This window comes from Ranitomeya imitator, chromosome 5, assembly GCF_032444005.1.
Source record: "Ranitomeya imitator isolate aRanImi1 chromosome 5, aRanImi1.pri, whole genome shotgun sequence".
In the NCBI taxonomy this organism is placed as follows: domain Eukaryota; kingdom Metazoa; phylum Chordata; class Amphibia; order Anura; family Dendrobatidae; genus Ranitomeya; species Ranitomeya imitator.
Window position 1 is genome coordinate 300,748,229 of NC_091286.1, and position 23,490 is coordinate 300,771,718.

Genomic DNA, 23,490 nt, shown 5'->3' on the forward strand with positions numbered 1-23,490 from the left:
TTTCTTGTTCCTCTGTCTGCCTGACAGGAATTCCCTGGGCCGAGCCCAGTCTGCTTCTCTCCCTCTCCTCCTCCTGGCTCCAACTCTGAGCGACCATCTCCTTCTCCCTCCAGTCAGCTTCTGTCCCACTTCCTAACCAACCCCCAGTTTTACCCAAATGTGAGGAGTGGCCTAATAGATAGAACCTTTTGCTCCCCCTGGTGGCCGGCGTGTGACGTATGTGTGTGTGGCTGTGATACCTGGCAGGGTGAACTCCTTTGGTGCCATCAGGCGTAACATCGCTCCCCCTGGTGGAAGAACAACATTACTGCAACGACCAGGACACTGGGGCGCTGCATATATACACAGCAGTATCAAGTATATACACATTAGTCACAGTGTCACCTATATAATGAATATAGACTGCTGAACATACATTATATAGGTGATACGGTGATTATATAATACAGCAGTGTCACCTATATATTGTACATGCAGCAGTCTATACACAGTATACAGCTCAAACTGCAAATGCTGCATATACATGAAAAGCTTTCAACCTGGTACTCACTTGAGGATGAGGAGGGTCCACTGTCCAGCCAGCGTCGGAGGTGCTGAGGACTTGGAGCGGATGCCGGCCGGGGATTGGTGAGGAGAGCGTTGTTCAGAGTGAGGCTCAGGTGTCTGTGTGGCCTTTTCACACTTCTGCACAGGCCCTGGTGTGCGCACACTCTCCCTGTTTGCCCGCACTGACCAGGGCTGCAGACACACGCCCAAGCACGAACGAGGGCTGCACTCACAAAGGGCACAGAAATCACAGGGTGCACATAGCTGGGGGGCACAGGGATCACGGGGGAACAGAGATCACTGGAGGCACATAGTTGGGGGGGGCACAGGGATCACGGGGGAACAGAGATCACTGGAGGCACATAGCTGGGGGGTACAGAGATCACATAGCTGAGAGGTACAGAGATCACAGTGGGCTTATAGTTGGGGGGGCATGGAGATCACATGGGCACAGAGATCATATTGGGGCACTCAGCGGGGGGGCACCGAGATCATATTGGGGCACACAGCATGGGGGGCAGAGATCATATTGGGGCACAGAGAGGGGGGGGGCAGAGATCATATTGGGGCACACAGCGTGAGGGCACAGAGATCATATTGGGGCACACAGAGGGGTGGCAGAGATCATATTTGGGCACACAGCGTGGGGGCACAGAGATCATATTGGGGCACAAAGCGTGGGGGCACAGAGATCATATTGGGGCACACAGCGTGGGGGGCAGAGATCATATTGGGGCACACAGCGGGGGGGGCAGAGAACATATTGGGGCAAACAGTGAGGGGTGGCACCGAGCTGAGGGCCACAGATCACCTGCAGAGAGGCAGAAAGCTGCCAGCACAGAGATCGCTCTGGAGTCTCTGTGTCGGGCAGCAGCTCCTATTTCGGGACAGGAGAGCATTGGGCGGTAACTCTGCCCACCCGGTAACCCCGCCCACCCCGATGACATCATTCCTGTGCAGGACAGGCAACGTTCTGTAATGAATGCTGCTTGCCCTGCACTCGGGGGTTAACGGGTCGGCAGCCGGCACAATACAGCAGGCTGCCCCCGGAGCATTGCGGACCTGCCTGCGGGCCACATGAAAAGCCGCCCCCTGATTTAAAGGGCTGGCGGACAATTTTGTAGCTCCGTGCTTAGGGGCCCGCCCAGTCTTTGCTGGACTGGGTGGGCCCCTAAGCACTCCGGGCCCAGTCGCAGCTGCGACTGCGGTAGTTCCACCCCTGCTGTTACATAGACAGTCTACTCTTCAGATGTGCATTGAATGATGTATAGATCATTGTGTGTGCATAGGCTGCCATTCTCCTGTTTACACACTTTTGTCAGGTGATCGGCAGTCTGTTCACACTGCAGGATTTTCCTACAAATGCTTGTTCACTATAATGTTACAGTATAAAAATGCTAAGGATAGATCATCAATGCTAAAGTAGTGGAAAATCTCTTGAAAATGCACATATGGGTCTTTTTGGGTTGACATTTGAGGGGTTTTGGAACAATAATCAGTTTTGGTCTCAAGTTACAGTATTATCAGTGAACAAATTAATGTAATTTGAATACCACTGAACATAAACAAATCTAAAGCCAGGGTATTATAGCATTTGTTTGCAATTTTTCTCAGAACTTTTCATATGCTCCTGTAAAAAAAACAAACGTTTGTTAGATGTAGAGCATATCAAATCAATAATGTACACATAGCTGTTTTTCACTGTAGGTCCTTTTCATCCAATTATTTGTACCAACTGAATGATCTTCTTGCAACTGCCCTGAAAATTAGTCAGAGAAAAATAATTAGAATTCAGATGGGATTTTTTTTAACACGTATTGCACTGCAGCTGCTTCTCTTGGAGCAATCATCAGGAAGGAGTTTCCTCTCCCTGGTGTGCAGTGTCGTCATTGCCTAGTAATAGTTCTCCCAAGAGCAAAGACGCATTGCAAATGTAAATGTTGCTTACGCTTACTAATACTGCTGCTAATTCTGATAACTTTTTATGCAAGCAACGTCAATTTGCAGTAAAAAATAACAATTTATGGAAACCATTGACCACCTTGAGTGTGAGCTGCATCTCTAGAGAGGTTCACATGTAGTGGTTGATCACAAGCAGTGGCACTAATAAGGCACATGGTCGAGGTATATCTTTAAGGGACTGTCTTGTCTCATTACACATATTATTTATTTGTAAATGTCTGACATATGCTGTCATATAGAGAACTCACAGCAGACAGAAAAAAAACACACAGATGGAAGTAAAAAACTATTATTTGAGAGTCACTCTTTCCTAGCATTAATATATTTGTATATAATTTATAGGTTTTTTTTACACTGCAGTGCAAGCTAATCATTCACTTACCCGATCTCAATCATTTTATACACGCTGACAGTTATCACTGAGCTTCAGCAAAATATTTTGTCCAAATTGTGACATTTTATAGATATAAATGATTGTACTAAATGTATCAAAGGTTTACACCATTTACAACAACTTTTTTAGAACCTACGCCAAAACTTAAAAATGATTAGAAAAATATGGTATGGTTAGCCATTAAAGGGACACTGTCACCTGAATTTGGAGGGAACAATCTTCAGCCATGGAGGCGGGGTTTTTGGGTGTTTGATTCACCCTTTCCTTACCCGCTGGCTGCATGCCCCCTGCAATATTGGATTGAAGTTCATTCTCTGTCCTCAATAGTACACGCCTGCGCAAGGCAAGATTTCCTTGTGCAGGCATGTACTACGGAGGACAGAGAATGAACTTCAATCCAATATTGCAGCCAGCATGCAGCCAGCGGGTAAGGAAAGGGTGAATCAAAAACCCCGCCTCCATGGCTGAAGATTGTTCCCTCCAAATTCAGGTGACAGAGTCCCTTTAAGCATGAAGTATGACATATCTATGGTTGCATTGTACACTGTAGACAGGTCATATCTGAAATGAAATAAAATGAGATCTGGTGTAAATTAATTTATATTGCAATCAACTTTAAAGGGACACTGTCACCTGAATTTGGAGGGAACAATCTTCACGGTTGAGGAAAGGTCGGATTCTGAAGATATTTTTGAGCTGGAGGCAACAGGAGGTGGAAGGAGCTTGGATGTGCGGTTTGAAGGACAGGGCAGAGTCCAGGGTTACTCTGAGGCAGCGGACTTCCGGCACAGGGGAAAGCGTAATGTCATTAATTGCGATAGATAGGTCAGGTAAGGAAGATCTATGAGATGGAGGAAAGATGATTAGTTCAGATTTGTCCTCTTTGAGTTTGAAGAAGCGAGAGGAGAAGAAGGAGGATATGGCTAATAGACACTAGGGGATTCTGGACAGCAGAGAGGTGATGTCTAGGCCAGAAAGGTAGATCTGAGTGTCATCAGCATAAAGGTAGTACTGGAATCCATGGGACTTTATGAGTTGTCCCAGGCCAAGTGTATAGATTGAGAAGAGTAGGGGTCCTAGAACAGAGCCTTGGGGGACTCCAACAGAGAGAGGGTGGGATGAGGAGGTAGTGTGTGAGTGTGAGAAGCTGAATGTGCGGTTGGAAAGGTATGAGGAGATCCAGGATAGAGCGAGGTCTTTGATGCCAAAGGAGGAGAGGATCTGTAGTAGGAGGCAGTGGTCAACTGTGTCGAAAGCAGAGTACAGGTTCAAGAAGGAGGAGTACAGAGTATTGTCCGTTACCTTTGGCTGTAAGTAGGTCGTTAGTAATTTTGGTCAGGGCTGTGTCAGTTGAGTGATGGGGGCGGAAACCAGATTGTAGATTGTCAAAGAGCAAGTTAGATGAGAGGTGGGAGGAAAGTTCAGCGTGGACGTGCTGCTCCCGGAGTTTGGAAGCGAATGGGAGCAGCGATATTGGGCGATAGCTGGACATAGCAGATGGATCGAGGGTTGGCTTTTTAAGGATAGGCGTGATTGTGGCATGTTTGAAAGCAGAAAAGAAGGTGCCAGAAGTTAGTGAAAGGTTGAAGAGGTGGGTTAGGGATGGGATAAGAGTGGCGGTGAAGTTGGGGAGGAGGTGGGACGGGATGGGGTCGAGCGCACAGGTGTTGAGGTGCGATTTGGAGAGGAGACAGTTAAGCCCCCCTTCAGTGATGTTGGATAGGGAGGTTATGGGGTTTGGGCATTGGTCTGGTGTACAAAGGGGTTGTGGTGGTTGAACAATGAAGACTTGCCTTGTTTGGTCGATCTTATTTTTAAAGTGTGTGGCAAAGTCCTCAGCAGAGATGAGGGAGGTTGGAGGGGGAAGTGGGGGGTGGAGGAGGGAGTTAAAGGTTTTGAATAACTGTTTGGGGTTGTAGGATAGGGAGGATATTAGGGTTGTGAAGTAGGCCTGTTTAGCAGAGGTGAGAGCAGATTTAAAAGCTAGTGTTGCCTGTTTGAATGCAGTGAAGTCGTCATGCGAATGTGTTTTCTTCCAATGCCGCTCTGCAACCCTGGACACTTGCTGTAGCTTTTCAGTGATGTTATTGTGCCAGGGTTGTCTATTGATATGTCGCACTCTGCCATTAATGAGAGGGGCAACCGTCTCAATAGCTGATGTGAGAGCGGCATTGTAGAAAGCAGTGGTACTGTCTGTTGTGGAGTGAGGATATGGATGCCAGTGGTAGGATAGAGTCAGAGAGTGTGTGCGCGTCTAGGTGTGCAAGGTTTCTGCGGGGGTGTACATGTTGCTGGACATGGGTGACCGGTGAGGAGGACAGGGATGAGAAAGTGAGCAGATGGTGGTCGGATAGAGGGAGAGGGGAGGTGGTGAAGTTAGATAGAGATCAGAGAGTCATGTAATCGTGGGACATCATCAGGTTGCCATGATAATTTGGAGGTCCGCTGATGACCCCTGTGCCTGTCATTACGGTACTTCTGGAAAGCCAGCCTGTAAATAGCATTCATAGGAGACCGTGATTTTTGCTGTATCTGGCAATACTGTAGTAATACTGTGTATAGCACATGTGCAGTAGGAGAAAAAAATGTTTTTATCCCCTTTCTGACATGTGACATACTATCCCGTCGAGGTGGTGTGGGCCCGTATGGCCACAGATGGGATAGTACGTCATAGCGATCGGCCGCGCTCACGGGGGGAGCGCGGCCGATCGCGGCCGGGAGTCAGCTGATTATCGCAGCTGACATCCGGCGGTATAGGGAAGCATCGCGCAGGGAGGGGGCTCCCTGCGGGCTTCCCTGAGACCCCCAAAGCAACGCGATGTGATCGCGTTGCTCCAAGGGTCTCCTACCTTCCTCGCTGCAGCAGGCCCGGATCCAAAATGGCTGCGGGGCTGCATCAGGGTCCTGCAGGGAGGTGGCTTCACAGCGCCTGCTCAGAGCAGGTGTCGGGAAGCCTCTATGAGTGCACGTCAGATCACTGATCTGACACAATGCACAGCAAAGTGTCAGATCAGCGATCTTACACTATAACATGATGCCCCCCCCAGGGCAATGTTATAGTGTAAAAAAAAAATATTCACATGTGTAAAAAATTTTTAAACAAATTCCGGAAAAAAAAAAATGTTGTTCCCATAAATACATTTCTTTATCTAAATAAAAAAAACCAAAACAATAAAAGTACACATATTTAGTATCGCCGCGTCCGTAACGACCCAACCTATAAAACTGTCCCACTATTAATCCCTTCAGTGAACACCGTAAAAAAAAAAAAAAAAAAGAGGCAAAACACAATGCTTTATCATACCGCCAAACAAAAAGTGGAATAATACGCGATCAAAAAGACGGATATAGATAATCATGGTACCACTGAAAACGTCATCTTGTCCTGCAAAAAACGAGCCACCATACAGCATGATCAGTCAAAAAATAAAAACGTTATAGTCCTCAGAAAAGCGATGCAAATATAATTATATATATATAATATATATATATATAGTTTTTATCGTATAAAAGCGCCAAAACATAAAAAAATGATATAAATGAGGTATCGCTGTAATCATACTGACCCGAAGAATAAAACTGCTTTATCCATTTTACCAAACGCGGAACGGCATAAACCCCCCCACCCCCCCAAAAAAAGAAATTCATGAATAGCTGGTTTTTGGTCATTCTGCCTCGGAATAAAAAGCGATCAAAAAATGTGACGTGTCCGAAAATGTTACCAATAAAAACATCAACTCATCCCGCAAAAAAACAAGACAAGACCTCACATTACTCTGTGGACCAAAATATGGAAAATTATAGCTCTCAAAATGTGGTAGCGCAAAAAATAATTTTTGCAATAAAAAGCGTCTTTTAGTGTGTGATGGCTGCCAATCATAAAAATCCGCTAAAAAACCCGCTATAAAAGTAAATCAACCCCCCCCTTCATCACTTCCTTAGTTAGGGAAAAATTAAAAATTGTAAAAAATGTATTTATTTCCATTTTCCCATTAGTGTGAGGGCTAGGGTTAGGGCTAGGGTTAGAGTTAGGGCTAGGGTTAGAGTTAGGGCTAGGATTGGGTCTAGGGTTAAGGCTACAGTTAGGGTTGGGGCTAAAGTTAGAGTTAGGGTTTGGATTACATTTACGGTTGGGAATAGGGTTGGGATTAGGGTTAGGGGAGTGTCAGGGTTAGGGGTGTGGTTAGGGTTACCGTTGGGATTAGGGGTGTATTTGGATTAAGGGTGTGTTTGGATTAGGGTTTCAGTTATAATTGGGGGGTTTCCTTTTATGACCTGGTGGTTAGGACAATAATGGACCTGGTGGTTAAGAGCACACGGAAAGACCTGATAGTAACAAAAATACAGGACCAGCTCTGGGACGTGGAAACTCTGCTGACCGCAATCCCTAATCCTATCACACACACTAGAAATAGCCGTGGATTGCTCCTAACACTCCCTATGCAACTCGTCACAGCCTAAGGAACTAGCTAGCCCTAAAGATAGAAAAATAAAGCCTACCTTGCCTCAGAGAAATTCCCCAAAGGAAAAGGCAGCCCCCCACATATAATGACTGTGAGTTAAGATGAAAATCACAAACACAGAGATGAAATAGATATAGCAAAGAGAGGCCCGACTTACTGAACAGACAGAGGATAGGAAAGGTGACTTTGCGGTCAGCACAAAAACTACAAAAAAACCCACGCAGAGGGCGCAAAAAGACCCTCCGCACCGACTGACGGTGCGGAGGCGCCCCTCTGCGTCCCAGAGCTTCCAGCAAGCAAGACAAAAATCAAAATAGCAAGCTGGACAGAAAAATAGCAAACAAGAGAAACACAAGCAGGAACTTAGCTTCTGCTGGAGAAGACAGGTCACAGGAACGATCCAGGAGCGAACAGACCAATACTGGAACATTGACAGGTGGCATGGAGCAATGATCTAAGAGGAGTTAAATAGAGCAGCCAGCTAACGAATTAACCTCGTCACCTGTGAAAGGAAACTCAGAAGCAGCAGCCCCACTCACAACCACCAGAGGAAGCCCATGGACAGAACCAGCCGAAGTACCATTCATGACCACAGGAGGGAGCTTGACAACAGAATTCACAACAGTTTCCACTGTTTAGGCACATCAGGGGCTCTCCAAACGCAACATGGCGTCCCATCTCAATTCCTGTCAATTTTGCATTGAAAAGTCAAACGGCGCTCCTTCCCTTCCGAGCTCTCCCATGCGCCCAAACAGTGGCTTACCCCCATATATGGGGTATCAGCGTACTCAGGATAAATTGTACAACAACCTTTGGGGTCCATTTTCTTCTGTTACCCTTGGTAAAATAAAACAAATTGGAGCTGAAGTAAATTTTTTGTGAAAAAAAGTTAAATGTTCATTTTTGTTTAACCCCTTTACCCCCAAGGGTGGTTTGCACGTTAATGACCGGGCCAATTTTTACAATTCTGACCACTGTCCCTTTATGAGGTTATAACTCTGGAACGCTTCAACGGATCCCAGTGATTCTGACATTGTTTTCTCGTGACATATTTTACTTCATGACAATGGTAAAAATTCTTTGATAGTACCTGCGTTTATTTGTGAAAAAAAACAGAAATTTGGCGAAAATAATGAAAATTTCGCAATTTTCCAACTTTGAATTTTTATGCAATTAATTCACAAAGATATGTCACACAAAATACTTAATAAGTAACATTTCTCACATGTCTACTTTACATCAGCACAATTTTGGAACCAAATTTTTTTTGTTAGGGAGTTATAAGGGTTAAAATTTGACCAGCAATTTCTCATTTTTGCAACACCATTTTTTTTAGGGACCACATCTCATTTGAAGTCATTTTGAGGGGTCTATATGATAGAAAATAACCAAGTGTGACACCATTCTAAAAACTGCACCCCTCAAGGTGCTCAAAACCACATTCAAGAAGTTTACTAACCCTTCAGGTGTTTCACAGGAATTTTTGGAATGTTTAACCCCTTTCTGACATCGGACGTATTATCCCGCCGAGGTGGGGTGGGCCCCTATGACCACCGATGGGATAGTATGTCCAGCGCGATCGGCGGCGCTCACGGGAGGAGCGCGGCCGATCGCGGCCGGGTGTCAGCTGCCTATCGCAGCTGACATCCGGCACTATGTGCCAGAAGCGGTCACGGACCGCTCCCGGCACATTAACCCCTAGCACCATTCTAAAAACTACACCCCTCAAGGTGCTCAAAACCATATTCAAGAAGTTTATTAACCCTTCTGGTGCTTCACAGGAATTTTTTGAATGTTTAAACAAAAATGAACATTTAACTTTTTTTCACAAAAAATTTAATTCAGCTCCAATTTGTTTTATTTTAACAAGGGTAACAGGAGAAAATGGACCCAAACGTTGTTGTTCAATTTGTCCTGAGTACGCCGATACCCCACATGTGGGGGTAAACCACTGTTTGGGCGGATGGGAGAGCTCGGAAGGGAAGGAGCGCCGTTTGACTTTTCAATGCAAAATTGACAGGAATTGAGATGGGACGCCATGTTGCGTTTGGAGAGCCACTGATGTGCCTAAACATTGAAACCCCCCACAAGTGACACCATTTTGGAAAGTAGACCCCCTAAGGAACTTATCTAGAGGTGTGGTGAGCACTTTGACCCACCAAGTGCTTCACAGAAGTTTAGAATGCAGAACCGTAAAAATAAAAAATCATATTTTTTCACAAAAATTATTTTTTCGCCCCCAATTTTTTATTTTCCCAAGGGTAAGAGAAGAAATTGGACCCCAAAAGTTGTTGTACAATTTGTCCTGAGTACACTGATACCCCATATGTGGGGGTAAACCACTGTTTGGGCGGATGGGAGAGCTCGGAAGGGAAGGAGCGCCGTTTGACTTTTCAATGCAAAATTGACAGGAATTGAGATGGGACGCCATGTTGCGTTTGGAGAGCCACTGATGTGCCTAAACATTGAAACCCCCCACAAGTGACACCATTTTGGAAAGTAGACCCCCTAAGGAACTTATCTAGAGGTGTGGTGAGCACTTTGACCCACCAAGTGCTTCACAGAAGTTTAGAATGCAGAACCGTAAAAATAAAAAATCATATTTTTTCACAAAAATTATCTTTTCGCCCCCAATTTTTTATTTTCCCAAGGGTAAGAGAAGAAATTGGACCCCAAAAGTTGTTGTACAATTTGTCCTGAGTACGCTGATACCCCATATGTGGGAGTAAACCACTGTTTGGGCGGATGGGAGAGCTTGGAAAGGAAGGAGCGCCGTTTGACTTTTCAATGCAAAATTGACAGGAATTGAGATGGGACGCCATGTTGCGTTTGGAGAGCCACTGATGTGCCTAAACATTGAAAACCCCCACAAGTGACACCATTTTGGAAAGAAGACCCCCTAAGAAACTTATGTAGAGGTGTGGTGAGCACTTTGACCCACCAAGTGCTTCACAGAAGTTTATAATGCAGAGCCGTAAAAATAAAACAAAATTTTTTTCCCACAAAAATTATTTTTTTAGCCCCCAGTTTTGTATTTTCCCGAGGGTAACAGGAGAAATTGGACCCCAAAATTTGTTGCCCAATTTGTCCTGAGTGCGATGATACACCATATGTGGGGGGAACCACTGTTTGGGCGCATGGGAGGGCTCGGAAGGGAAGGAGTGCCATTTGAATGCAGACTTAGATGGAATGGTCTGCAGGTGTCACATTGCGGTTGCGGAGCCCCTAATGTACCTAAACAGTAGAAATCCTCCACAAGTGACACCATTTTGGAAAGTAGACCCCCTAAGGAACTTATCTAGATGTGTGGTGAGCGCTTTGACCCACCAAGGGCTTCACAGAAGTTTATAATGGAGAGCCGTAAAAATAAAACAAACATTTTTTCCCACAAAAATTATTTTTTAGCCCCCAGTTTTGTATTTTCCCGAGGGTAACAGGAAAAATTGGACCCCAAAATTTGTTATCGTATTTGTCCTGAGTGCGCTGATACCCCATATGTGGGGGGGAACCACTGTTTGGGCGCATGGTAGGGCTCGGAAGAGAAGGAGCTCCATTTGGAATGCAGACTTAGATGGAATGGTCTGCAGGTGTCACATTGCATTTGCAGAGGCCCTAATGTACCTAAACAGTAGAAACCCCACACAAGTGACAACATTTTGGAAACTAGACCCCCTAAGGAACTCATCTAGATGTGTTGTGAGAGCTTTGAACCCCCAAGTGTTTCACTACAGTTTGTAACGCAGAGCCGTGAAAATTAAAAAAAAAAAACTTTCCCCCAAAAATTATATTTTAGCCCCCAGTTTTGTATTTTCCCGAGGGTAAGAGGAGAAATTCGACCCAAAAGTTGTTGTCCAATTTGTCCTGAGTACGCTTATACCCCATATGTTGGGGGGAACCACCGTGTGGGCGCATGGGAGGGCTCGGAAGGGAAGGAGTGCCATTTGGAATGCAGACTTAGATGGAATGGTCTGCAGGCGTCACATTGCGTTTGCAGAACCCCTAATGTACCTAAACAGTAGAAACCCCCCACAAGTGACCCCATATTGGAAACTAGACCCTCCAGGGAATTTATCTAGATGTGTTGTGAGAACTTTGAACCCCCAAGTGTTTCACTACAGTTTATAACGTAGAGCCGTGAAAATAAAAAATCTTTTCTTTTCCCAACAAAAATAATTTTTAGCCCCCAGTTTTGTATTTTCCCAAGGGTAACAGGAGAAATTGGACCCCAACAGTTGTTTTCCTATTTGTCCTGAGTACGCTGATACCCCATATGTTGGGGTAAACCCCTGTTTGGGCACACGGGAGAGCTCGGAAGGGAAGAAGCACTGTTTTACTTTTTCAACGCAGAATTGGCTGGAATTGAGATCGGACGCCATGTCGCATTTGGAGAGCCCCTGATGTGCCTAAACAGTGGAAACCCCCCAATTATAACTGAAACCCTAATCCAAACACACCCCTAACCCTAATCCCAACAGTAACCCTAACCACACCTCTAACCCTGACACACCCCTAACCCTAATCCCAACCCTATTCCCAACTGTAAATGTAATCTAAACCCTAACTGTAACTTTAGCCCCAACCCTAGCCCTAACTTTAGCCCCAACCCAAACTGTAGCCCTAACCCTAACCCTAGCCCTAACCCTAGCCCTAACCCTAACCCTAGCCCTAACCCTAACCCTAACCCTAGCCCTAACCATAACCCTAGCCCTAACCCTAGCCCTAGCCCTAATGGGAAAATGGAAATAAATACATTTTTTAAATTTTTCCCTAACTAAGGGGGTGATGAAGGGGGGTTTGATTTACTTTTATAGCGGGTTTTTTAGCAGATTTTTATGATTGGCAGCCGTCACACACTGAAAGACGCTTTTTATTGCAAAAAATATTTTTTGCGTTACCACATTTTGAGAGCTATAATTTTTCCATATTTTGGTCCACAGTGTCATGTGAGGTCTTGTTTTTTGCGGGACGAGTTGGCGTTTTTATTGGTAACATTTTCGGGCACGTGACATTTTTTGATCGCTTTTTATTCCGATTTTTGTGAGGCAGAATGACCAAAAAACAGCTATTCATGAATTTCTTTTGGGGGAGGCGTTTATACCGTTCCGCGTTTGGTAAAATTGATAAAGCAGTTTTATTCTTCGGGTCAGTACGATTACAGCAACACCTCATTTATATCATTTTTTTATGTTTTGGCGCTTTTATACGATAAAAACTATTTTATAGAAAAAATAATTATTTTTGCATTGCTTTATTCTCAGGACTATAACTTTTTTATTTTTTTGCTGATGATGCTGTATCGCGGCTCGTTTTTTGTGGGACAAGATGACGTTTTCAGCGGTACCATGGTTATTTATATCTGTATTTTTGATTGCGTGTTATTCCACTTTTTGTTCGGCGGTATGATAATAAAGCGTTGTTTTTTGCCTCGTTTTTTTTTTTTTCTCTTACGGTGTTTACTGAAGGGGTTAACTATTGGGCTAGTTTTATAGGTCGGGCCGTTACGGACGCGGTGATACTAAATATGTGTGCTTTTATTGTTTTTTTTTTATTTAGATAAAGAAATGTATTTATGGGAATAATATATATTTTTTCATTATTTAGGAATATTTTTTTTAATTTTTTTTTTACACATTTGGAAATTTTTTTTTTTACTTTTTTACTTTGCCCCAGGGGGGGACATCATAGATCAATGATCTGACAGTTTGCATAGCACTCTGTCAGATCACTGATCTTACTTACAGGGCTGCAGGCTTCACAGTGCCTGCTCTGAGCAGGCTCTGTGAAGTCACCTCCCTCCCTGCAGAACCCGGATGCCGTGGCCATCTTGGATCCGGGCCTGGAGCAGGGTGGGAGGTGAGCAGACCCTCGCAGCAACGCGATCACATCGCATTGCTGCGGGGGGCTCAGGGAAGCCCGCAGGGAGCCTCCTCCCTGCGCGATGCTTCCCTGCACCGCCGGCACACCACGATCATGTTTGATCGCGGTGTGCAAGGGGTTAATGTGTCGGGAGTGGTCCGTGACCGCTCCTGGCACATAGTGCCGGATGTCAGCTGCGATAGGCAGCTGACACCCGGCCGCGATCGGCCGCGCTCCCCCCGTGAGCGCCGCCGATCGCGCTGGACGTACTATCCCGTCGGTGGTCATAGGGGCCCACCCCACCTCGACTGGATAGTACGTCCAATGTCAGAAAGGGGTCAAACATTCCAAAAATTCCTGTGAAACACCTGAAGGGTTAGTAAACTTCTTGAATGTGGTTTTGAGCACCTTGAGGGGTGCAGTTTTTAGAATGGTGTCACACTTGGTTATTTTCTATCATATAGACCCCTCAAAATGACTTCAAATGAGATGTGGTCTCAAAAAAAAATGGTGTTGTAAAAATGAGAAATTGCTGGTCAAATTTTAACCCTTATAACTCCCTAACAAAAAAAATTTGGTTCCAAAATTGTGCTGATGTAAAGTAGATATGTGGGAAATGTTACTTATTAAGTATTTTGTGTGACATATCTCTGTGATTTAATTGCATAAAAATTCAAAGTTGGAAAATTGCAAAATTTTCGCCAAATTTCCATTTTTTCACAAATAAACGCAGGTCACATCAAAGAAATGTTACCAGTACCATGAAGTACAATATGTCACGAGAAAACAATGTCAGAATCACCGGGATCCGTTGAAGCGTTCCAGAGTTATAACCTCATAAAGGGACAGTGGTCAGAATTGTAAAAATTGGCCTGGTCATTAACATGCAAACCACCCTTGGGGGTAAAGGGGTTATGAATATCAAAAATAAAAAAACATAAAAGTTAAAATCACCCTTTTGTTCCCCTATTAAAATAAAGAAATAAAACAACACACATATTTGGTATCACTACGTCCATAAAAGTCTGATATTAACCCCTTCCCGACCCATGACGCCACGTAGGCGTCATGAAAGTCGGTGCCAATCCGACCCATGACGCCTATGTGGCGTCATGGAAAGATCGCGTCCCTGCAGATCGGGTGAAACGGTTAACTCCCATTTCACCCGATCTGCAGTGACAGGGGGAGTGGTAGTTTAGCCCAGGGGGGGTGGCTTCACCCCCCCGTGGCTACGATCACTCTGGTTGGCTGTTGGAAGTGAAACTGCCAATCAGAGCGATTTGTAATATTTCACCTATTATAACTAGTGAAATATTACAATCCAGCCATGGCTGATGCTGCAATATCATCGGCAATATCATCGGCAATATCATCGGCCATGGCTGGAAATACTAATGTGCCCCCACCCCACCGATCGCCCCCCCCAGCCCTCCGATCTGTCCGGTACACTGCTCCGGCTCCCCTCCGTCCTGTGCTCTGCTCCCCCCGTGCTCATGTCCGCTCCCCCTGTGCTCCAATCACCCCCCCTGCACTCCGATCCACCCCCCCGTGCTCCGTTCCACCCCTCCGTGCTCCGTTCCACCCCCCCGTGCTCCGTTCCACCCCCGTGCGTGCTCCGTTCCACCCCTCCCGCGCTCCGATCCACCCCCCCCATGCTCCGATCCCCCCCCCGTGTTCCCCCCACCCCATCATACTTACCGATCCTGCCGGGGTCCGTCCGTCTTCTTCCTGGGCGCCGCCATCTTCCAAAATGGCGGGCGCATGCGCAGTGCGCCCGCCGAATCTGCCGGCCGGCAGATTCGTTCCAAAGTGCATTTTGATCACTGAGATAGATTAAATCTCAGTGATCAAAATAAAGAAAATAATAAATGACCCCCCCCCCCTTTGTCACCCCCATAGGTAGGGACAATAAAAAAATAAAGATTTTTTTTTCCCACTAATGTTAGAATAGGGTTAGGGCTAGGGGTAGGGTTAGGGCTAGGGTTAGGGCTAGGGTTAGGGCTAGGGTTAGGGTTAGGGGTAGGGTTAGGGGTAGGGTTAGGGGTAGGGTTAGGGCTAGGGGTAGTGTTAGGGTTAGGGGTAGGGTTAGGGGTAGGTTTAGGGCTAGGGTTAGGGTTTCGGTATGTGCACACGTATTCTGGTCCTCTGCGGATTTTTCCGCTGCGGATTTGATAAATCCGCAGTGCTAAACCGCTGCGGATTTATGGCGGATTTACCGCGTTTTTTCTGCGCATTTCACTGCGGTTTTACAACTGCGATTTTCTATTTGAGCAGCTGTAAAACCGCTGCGGAATCCGCACAAAGAAGTGACATGCTGCGGAATGTAAACCGCTGCGTTTCCGTGCAGTTTTTCCGCAGCATGTGTACAGCGATTTTTGTTTCCCATAGGTTTCCATTGAACTGTAAACTCATGGGAAACTGCTGCGGAGCCGCAGCGTTTTCTGCAGTGTGTGCACATACCTTTAGAATTAGGCTATGTGCACACGGTGCGGATTTGGCTGCGGATCCGCAGCGGATTGGCCGCTGCGGATTCGCAGCAGTGTTCCATCAGGTTTACAGTACCATGTAAACCTATGGAAAACCAAATCCGCTATGCCCATGGTGCGGAAAATACCGCGCTGAAACGCTGCGTTGTATTTTCCGCAGCATGTCAATTCTTTGTGCGGATTCCGCAGCGTTTTACACCTGTTCCTCAATAGGAATCCGCAGGTGAAATCCACACAAAAAACACTGGAAATCCGCGGTAAATCCGCAGGTAAAACGCAGTGCCTTTTACCCGCGGATTTTTCAAAAATGATGCTGAAAAATCTCACACGAATCCGCAACGTGGGCACATAGCCTTAGGGTTAGGGTTGGAATTAGGGTTGTGGCTAGGGGTGTGATTAGGGTTATGGCTACAGTTGGGATTAGGGTTAGGGGTGTGTTGGGGTTAGTGTTGGAGGTAGAATTGAGGGGTTTCCACTGTTTAGGCACATCAGGGGTCTCCAAATGCAACATGGCACCACCATTGATTCCAGCCAATCTCGTATTCAAAAAGTCAAATGGTGCTCCCTCAATTCCGAGCCCCGACGTGTGCCCAAACAGTGGCTTACCCCCACATTTTGGGTACCAGCATACTCAGGATAAACTGCGCAACAATTACTGGGGTCCAATTTCTCCTGTTACCCTTGTGAAAATAAAAAAATGCTTGCTAAAACATCATTTTTGAGGAAAGAAAAATGATTTTTTATTTTCACGTCTCTGCGTTGTAAACGTCTGTGAAGCACTTGGGGGTTCAAAGTGCTCACCACATATCTAGATAAGTTCCTTGGGGGGTCTAGTTTCTAAAATGGGGTCACTTGTGGGGGGTTTCTACTGTTTAGGCACACCAGGGGCTCTGCAAACGCAACGTGACGCCTGCAGACCATTCCATCAAAGTCTGCATTTCAAAAGTCACTACTTCCCTTCTGAGCCCCGACGTGTGCCCAAACAGTGGTTTACCTCCACACATGGGGTATCAGCGTACTTAGGAGAAACTGGACAACAACTTTTGGGATTTCATTTCTCCTGTAACCCTTGGGAAAATAAAAAATTCTGGGCTAAAAAATTATTTTTGAGGAAAGAAAATGTATTTATTATTTTCATGGCTCTGCATTATAAACTTCTATGAAGCAATTGGGGGTTCAAAGCGCTCACCACACATCTAGATAAGTTCCTTTCGGGGTCTAGTTTCCAAAATGGGGTCACTTGTGGGGGGTTTCTACTGTTTAGCCACATCAGGGGCTCTGCAAACGCAACATGACGCCCGCAGAGCATTCCATCAAAGTCTGCATTTCAAAACGTCACTACTTCAATTCCGTGCCCCGGCATGTGCCCAAACAGTAGTTTACCCCCACATATGGGGTATAAACATACTCAGGAGAAACTGGACAACAACTTTTGGGGTCAAATTTCTCCTGTTACCCTTGGGAAAATAAAAAATTGCAGGCTAGAAGATCATTTTTGAGAAAATAATTTTTTTTTTTATTTTCATGGCTCTGCGTTATAAATTTCTGTGAAGCACTTAGGGGATCAAAGTCCTCACCACACATCTAGATTAGTTCCTTTGGGGGTCTAGTTTCCAAAATGGGGTCATTTGTGGGGGATCTCCAATGTTTAGGCACACAGGGGCTCTCCAAACGTGACATGGTGTCCGCTAATGATTGGAGCTAATTTTCCATTTAAAAAGCCAAATGGCGTGCCTTCCCTTCCGAGCCCTGCCGTGCGCCCAAACAGTGGTTTACCCCCACATGTGGGGTATCAGCGTACTCAGGACAAACTGGACAACAACATTTGGGGTCCAATTTCTCCTATTACTCTTGGCAAAATAGGAAATTCCAGGCTAAAAAATCATTTTTGAGGGAAGAAAAAATATTTTTTATTTTCATGGCTCTGCGTTATAAACTTCTGTGAAGCACCTGGGGGTTTAAAGTGCTCAATATGCATCTAGATAAGTTCCTTGGGGGGTCTAGTTTCCAAAATGGGGTCACTTGTGGGGGAGCTCCAATGTTTAGGCACACAGGGGCTCTCCAAACGCGACATGGTGTCCGCTAACAATTGGAGCTAATTTTCCATTCAAAAAGTCAAATGGCGCGCCTTCCCTTCCGAGCCGTGCCGTGTGCCCAAACAGTGGTTTACCCCCACATATGAGGTATCGGCGTACTCGGGAGAAATTGCCCAACAAATTTTATGATCCATTTTATCCTATTGCCCATGTGAAAATGAAAAAATTGAGACGAAAAGAATTTTTTTGTGAAAAAAAAGTACTTTTTCATTTTTACAGATAAATTTGTGAAGCACCTGAGGGTTTAAAGTGCTCACTAGGCATCTAGATAAGTTCCTTGGGGGGTCTAGTTTCCAAAATGGGGTCACTTGTGGGGGAGCGCCAATGTTTAGGCACACAGGGGCTCTCCAAACGCGACATGGTGTCCGCTAACGATGGAGATAATTTTTCATTCAAAAAGTCAAATGGCACTCCTTCCCTTCCGAGCCTTACCATGTGTCCAAACAGTGGTTTACCCCCACATGTGAGGTATCGGTGTACTCAGGAGAAATTGCCCAATCAATTTTAGGATCCATTTTATCCTGTTGCCCATGTGAAAATGAAAAAATTGAGGCTAAAAGAATTTTTTTGTGAAAAAAAATACTTTTTCATTTTTATGGATCAATTTGTGAAGCACCTGGGGGTTTAAAGTGCTCACTATGCATCTAGATAAGTTCCTTGGGGCGTCTAGTTTCCAAAATGGGGTCACTTGTGCGGGAGCTCCAATTCTTAGGCACACGGGGGCTCTCCAAACGTGACATGGTGTCCGCTAAAGAGTGGAGCCAATTTTTCATTCAAAAAGTCAAATGGCGCTCCTTCCCTTCCAAGCCCTGCCGTGCGCCCAAACAGTGGTTTACCCCCACATATGAGGTATCAGCGTACTCAGGACAAATTGGACAACAACTTTCGTGGTTCAGTTTCTCCTTTTACCATTGGGAAAATAAAAAAATTGTTGCTAAAAGATAATTTTTGTGACTAAAAAGTTAAATGTTCATTTTTTCCTTCCATGTTGCTTCTGCTGCTGTGAAGCACCTGAAGGGTTAATAAACTTCTTGAATGTGGTTTTGAGTACCTTGAGGGGTGCAGTTTTTAGAATGGTGTCACTTTTGGGTATTTTCAGCCATACAGACCCCTCAAACTGACTTCAAATGTGAGGTGGTCCCTAAAAAAAATGGTTTTGTAAATTTCGTTGTAAAAATGAGAAATCGCTGGTCAAATTTTAACCCTTATAACTTCCTAGCAAAAAAAAATTTGTTTCCAAAATTGTGCTGATGTAAAGTAGACATGTGGGAAATGTTATTTATTAACTATTTTGTGTCACATAACTCTCTGGTTTAACAGAATAAAAATTCAAAATGTGAAAATTGCGAAATTTTCAAAATTTTCGCCAAATTTCCATTTTTATCACAAATAAACGCAGAATTTATTGACCTAAATTTACCACTAACATGAAGCCCAATATGTCACGAAAAAACAATCTCAGAACCGCTAGGATCCGTTGAAGCGTTCATGAGTTATTACCTCATAAAGGGACACTGGTCAGAATTGCAAAAAACGGCAAGGTCTTTAAGGTCAAAATAGGCTGGGTCATGAAGGGGTTAAAAAAAATCTGATTGGTAAATGTCATAATGAAAAAAAAAACACCAGAATATATCTTTTTGGCCACTGCAATTCTGAAATAAAATGCAATAAGCGGAGATCAAAACATCATATCTACTACAAAATAATATCAATAAAAAAGCTCAGCGTGCAATAAATAAGCCATCACATAGCCCCATCAACCATAAATTGAAAACATTACAGGTCTTGGAAAATGGCGACAGAAGCAAAATGTTTTTATTTTCCACAAATTCCTGAATTTATTTTTCACCACTTAAAGGGAACCTGTAAACCTCATTTTTGAGGTATGAGCTGCGGCCACTGCCTTTCGGAGCTTATCTACAGCATTCTAGATAATCCCCCGATCTAACCTAAAAGATAAGAAAAACAAGCTAGATTATACTCACCCAGGGGCTGTCCGGTGCGAAGGGCATCGCTGGTCCGATTCCAGGCGCCTCCCATCTTCATGCGATGTCATCATTTTCCTTGCTTCGTGTCGGGGCTCCTGCGCAGGCGTACTGATCTGCCCTGTTGAGGGTAGAGCCAAGTACTGCAGTGTGCAGGCGCCGGGAAAGGTATATCTGTAGATATATCCGTAGATATATCCATAGATATATCCATAGATATCCATCTATAGATATATAGATATAGCCATAGATATATCCATAGCAATGTCGATGTATTAATGAACAATGTTTTTTTTTAAAAATGGCGTGGGCCAATATTTGTAGCCTGGGAAGGAGGTAATACCCATGGCCCCTTCCCAGGCTATGAATATCAGCCCACAGGTGTCTGCATTGCCTTTACTGGCTATTAAAATAGGGGGTCCCCCCAAAAAAATGACGTGGGGTCCCCCTATATTTTATAGCTGCAGATCTTTTTTACGTCTGCAGGTTTGCTGCGGATTGGCCTGACACAGTGGAAGTCAATGGGTGCAGAAATATTGCAGTTCCGCACAAAGAATTGACATGCTGCGGAAAAAAACGCTGCAAATTCATGCGTTTTTTTCCACAGCATGTGCACAGCGTTTTTGGATTTCCCATTAACATTGTGTGCACAACACACTGCGGATTTGAGGCAATTCTGCGCGTCCAAAAGCGCTGTGGAAATGCATCAAAAACAGCAACGTGTGCACATACCCTTAAGCCACTTCTTGGTGAAGCGTCTTTCACAGTGTTTCATAGACTATCTAATGCCTTGGAATTTATTTTGTACCCTTCTCTTTTCTTATTTTTCCCCGACGGGGCTTTGAGAAACACCAGTTCAAACAAAAGAAGTGAGGCCGATTCTTCTAGAAATCCTTTCCAAGGTAGGCACTGGCCAATGAAAAGGCTGCCCCAAAAAAATGCTCCAGGAAACCATAGAGAGGGAACATGCACATGACATCTTTTTCATGCGGATTCTGCCCGAAGAAACGCCCCATAAAATGAACATTATACACGGTAATGCCGAAAAACAACACAGCTGTGTACATTTTCTGTCATAACTCACTGTTTTTAGTCGCTTCAGTGTTTGGAAACCCTTAACCCTTAGCCTCATTTACGACCCTAGACTTATAGGTAAAAGTTAGGGCTCTGGGAAAGGGAGCAAAAAACGAAAGTTCAAAAACGGAAAATCGCAAATTGGTGAAGGCGTTAAAAGAAGTGGCATGATGATGTTCGTTCTATGCCGGCTTCTCCTCAGCAGCTGCCTGCTCTGAGTCTTAGGGTTCATACTCATTTGTGATAAAAAAAAACGGTCCGTAATCTGAACCGAAAAAAAAACGGACGAGTGCCATGCGATTTTTCTCTCAGAGCATCCGTATGCAATGCGTTCTCTGCAACTATTTTTCTGCAATCGTTTACAGGACCATTTACAGTGTTCTATGCCACAGAATGGTAAGGCATCTGTAAAAATCGGATGGCATGCGCATGGTCTGTATGCCGTGCGATTTTTCTCTCGCACCCATTGACTTGCATTGGCGAGTCTCTTCCGAGATACGCAGCAAATCGCAGTATGCTGTGATTTTTTTTCTCAGGGCTCATACTCGCGTGAAATAAGGCCGAGTCTCGCATGTTAAAACCCAGCTCTGCCGCTGGCACTCCAGAGCGGAGCGTGCGGCCGCATAGCAATACATGGAGCTGCACGCTCCGCTCCGGAGTGCCGGGTGTTACCATGCGAGACTCGGACGTATTTCAAACAAGTGAGTATGAGCCCTCAGTCCGATTTCAGCTGAGAAAAAAAATCGCAGATGAGATGTCACCCATTGAATAACATTGGTCCGAGCGCAATCTTGGATTGCACTCGTCCGTTTTTCTCGCAAATGAGTATGAACCCATAGTGTAAAATACCATGTCCGTCGTGTCCCACAAGGACAAAGGCACAATGGGTTCAAGTAAACAACTGCTGTTCTTTGTGAAGAAGCTTTGCCTGGGAAAGTCCAGCAGCTGTGTCGCCCTGTCGTGAAAAACTCAGCCATTACTACTAGTCTGTGTGACCACTACCGGACTTTGTAGCACAATTGTCAGTCTTTTCTACTGAGGCTCACAGGATGCGGAGGTGAGAAGATTAGTACCCCATTATAGTAAGGAAGGACCGGGGTGCGCCACCGTGCTCGGCCCCGTGTCCTATGACGGCTCTTATCACTGAGCGCTGAGTTCAGCAGCCGCCGCTCCCGGGCTCCACCGGCGCACACAGCCCTCCTCCTCCTCCTCCGCCCGCTGCTGTCCCTGTCCGTCTCCTCCTCCCCAGCAGTGAGGGAGCTGCCGCTGCTAGGAAGGGGAGTGTGTGCGGCTCAGGCTGCAGCCTCCCCTCTTCATGCCTATTTTAGTCACGTCTTCCCGGCTGCTGTCAGCTCCTCACTGACAAACTTTCCCGGGACGGCGGCTGTACCAGGTAAGAGGGCGGCGGTAAACTTCCCGGTCCCCTCACACCCGAGCCTCCTATCCCAGCGGTGTATCCCGGGTGAGCATGACTGCACTCATGTAGTGTCCCGTTCACTGTAGGACGCGGGGACAAGTGCAGGAGCCGAGCTCAGCCCCCACTGTCACTCAGTAACCGGAGAGGACACGCTGAATATTTCATGAGATGTGGGGAAGCCTGTGGAAACTTTCCACCCACAGCCTGCGCTGAGGAGATGGGTGCTGCTGTCAGACGTGGAGGCTTCTCTGGCGACGACGTGTGCCATTTCTAGTCACAATTTCAAATCATAGCGCACCTACATTTACAGTAAAATAGCCCCACTGACAGTGCCACAGAATTAACCATTAAGCTTCTGTGTACACACACACACCCCCTGCTAAAGTTTTAGGCGAGAGGGAAGCTGCAAAGTAAGAATGCTCTTATAAATATAGAAGTGTTCATGGATAAACATAAAACGCAATGTGAATGAGCGACAGAAATCTAAAACCAACCGATATCTAGTGTCATTAAAATAGTACGAGCTTTTGAACCTGTTCTACGCCTGGATGGCGAGCATTTATATTGGTATATGGTCTCCATCCTGGTTTGTGTTGCTTTATCCTGCGCCCTAAACTTGTCATGTGCTGCTACCATCTTTCGCCCCCATCCTGTCATACGCTGCTCCCATCCTGCACCGCCTTCCTGTCATGTGCACCCCCCATCCTTCGCCCTCATCCTGTTTTGTGCACCTCCATCTTGTCATGTGCTAATTTCTTCCTGTGCCCTCATCCTGTCATGTCCTCCCATCCTGCGCCCCAATCCTGTCATGTGGTGCTCCCATCCTGCGCCCCATCCTGTCATGTGCTCCCATCCTGTACCCCTATGCTGTCATGTGCTGCTCCCATCCTGCGCCCCCATTCTGGTATGTGCTGCCCCCATCCTGGTATGTGCTACTCCAATTCTGCGCCCCCATCCTGCCATGTGGTGCTGTCATCCTGCGTCCCATCCTTTCATGTGGTGCTCCTATCCTGCACCCCCAACCTGTCATGTGCAGTAAAAAGTTACTGGCTTGCTGCGTTGACGTATTTTCTATATATATTCAGTAGAAAGTGTCTGGATTGCTCCGCTGATGTATTTTATATATGTTGACCCTGTAGTATGAGGCAGCACCCCATAGGCAGACCCTATAGTACAAGACAGCACCCCATATGCAGACCCTGTAGTACAAG

The 23,490-nt window shown here is 45.5% G+C and overlaps 1 protein-coding gene across 2 annotated transcripts in view; it reads left to right on the top strand.

The window, feature by feature from the left end:
- Nucleotides 1-22,118: 22,118 nt before the first annotated feature.
- The window catches only part of POPDC1 (popeye domain cAMP effector 1), a 235,102-nt gene continuing 233,730 nt past the window's right edge, over nucleotides 22,119-23,490 (top strand). For both annotated transcript variants that reach the window (XM_069726299.1, XM_069726298.1), the window contains exon 1: nucleotides 22,119-22,255. The gene's annotated coding sequence lies outside the window, so the exon portion shown is untranslated. The remainder of the gene's footprint in view (nucleotides 22,256-23,490) is intronic.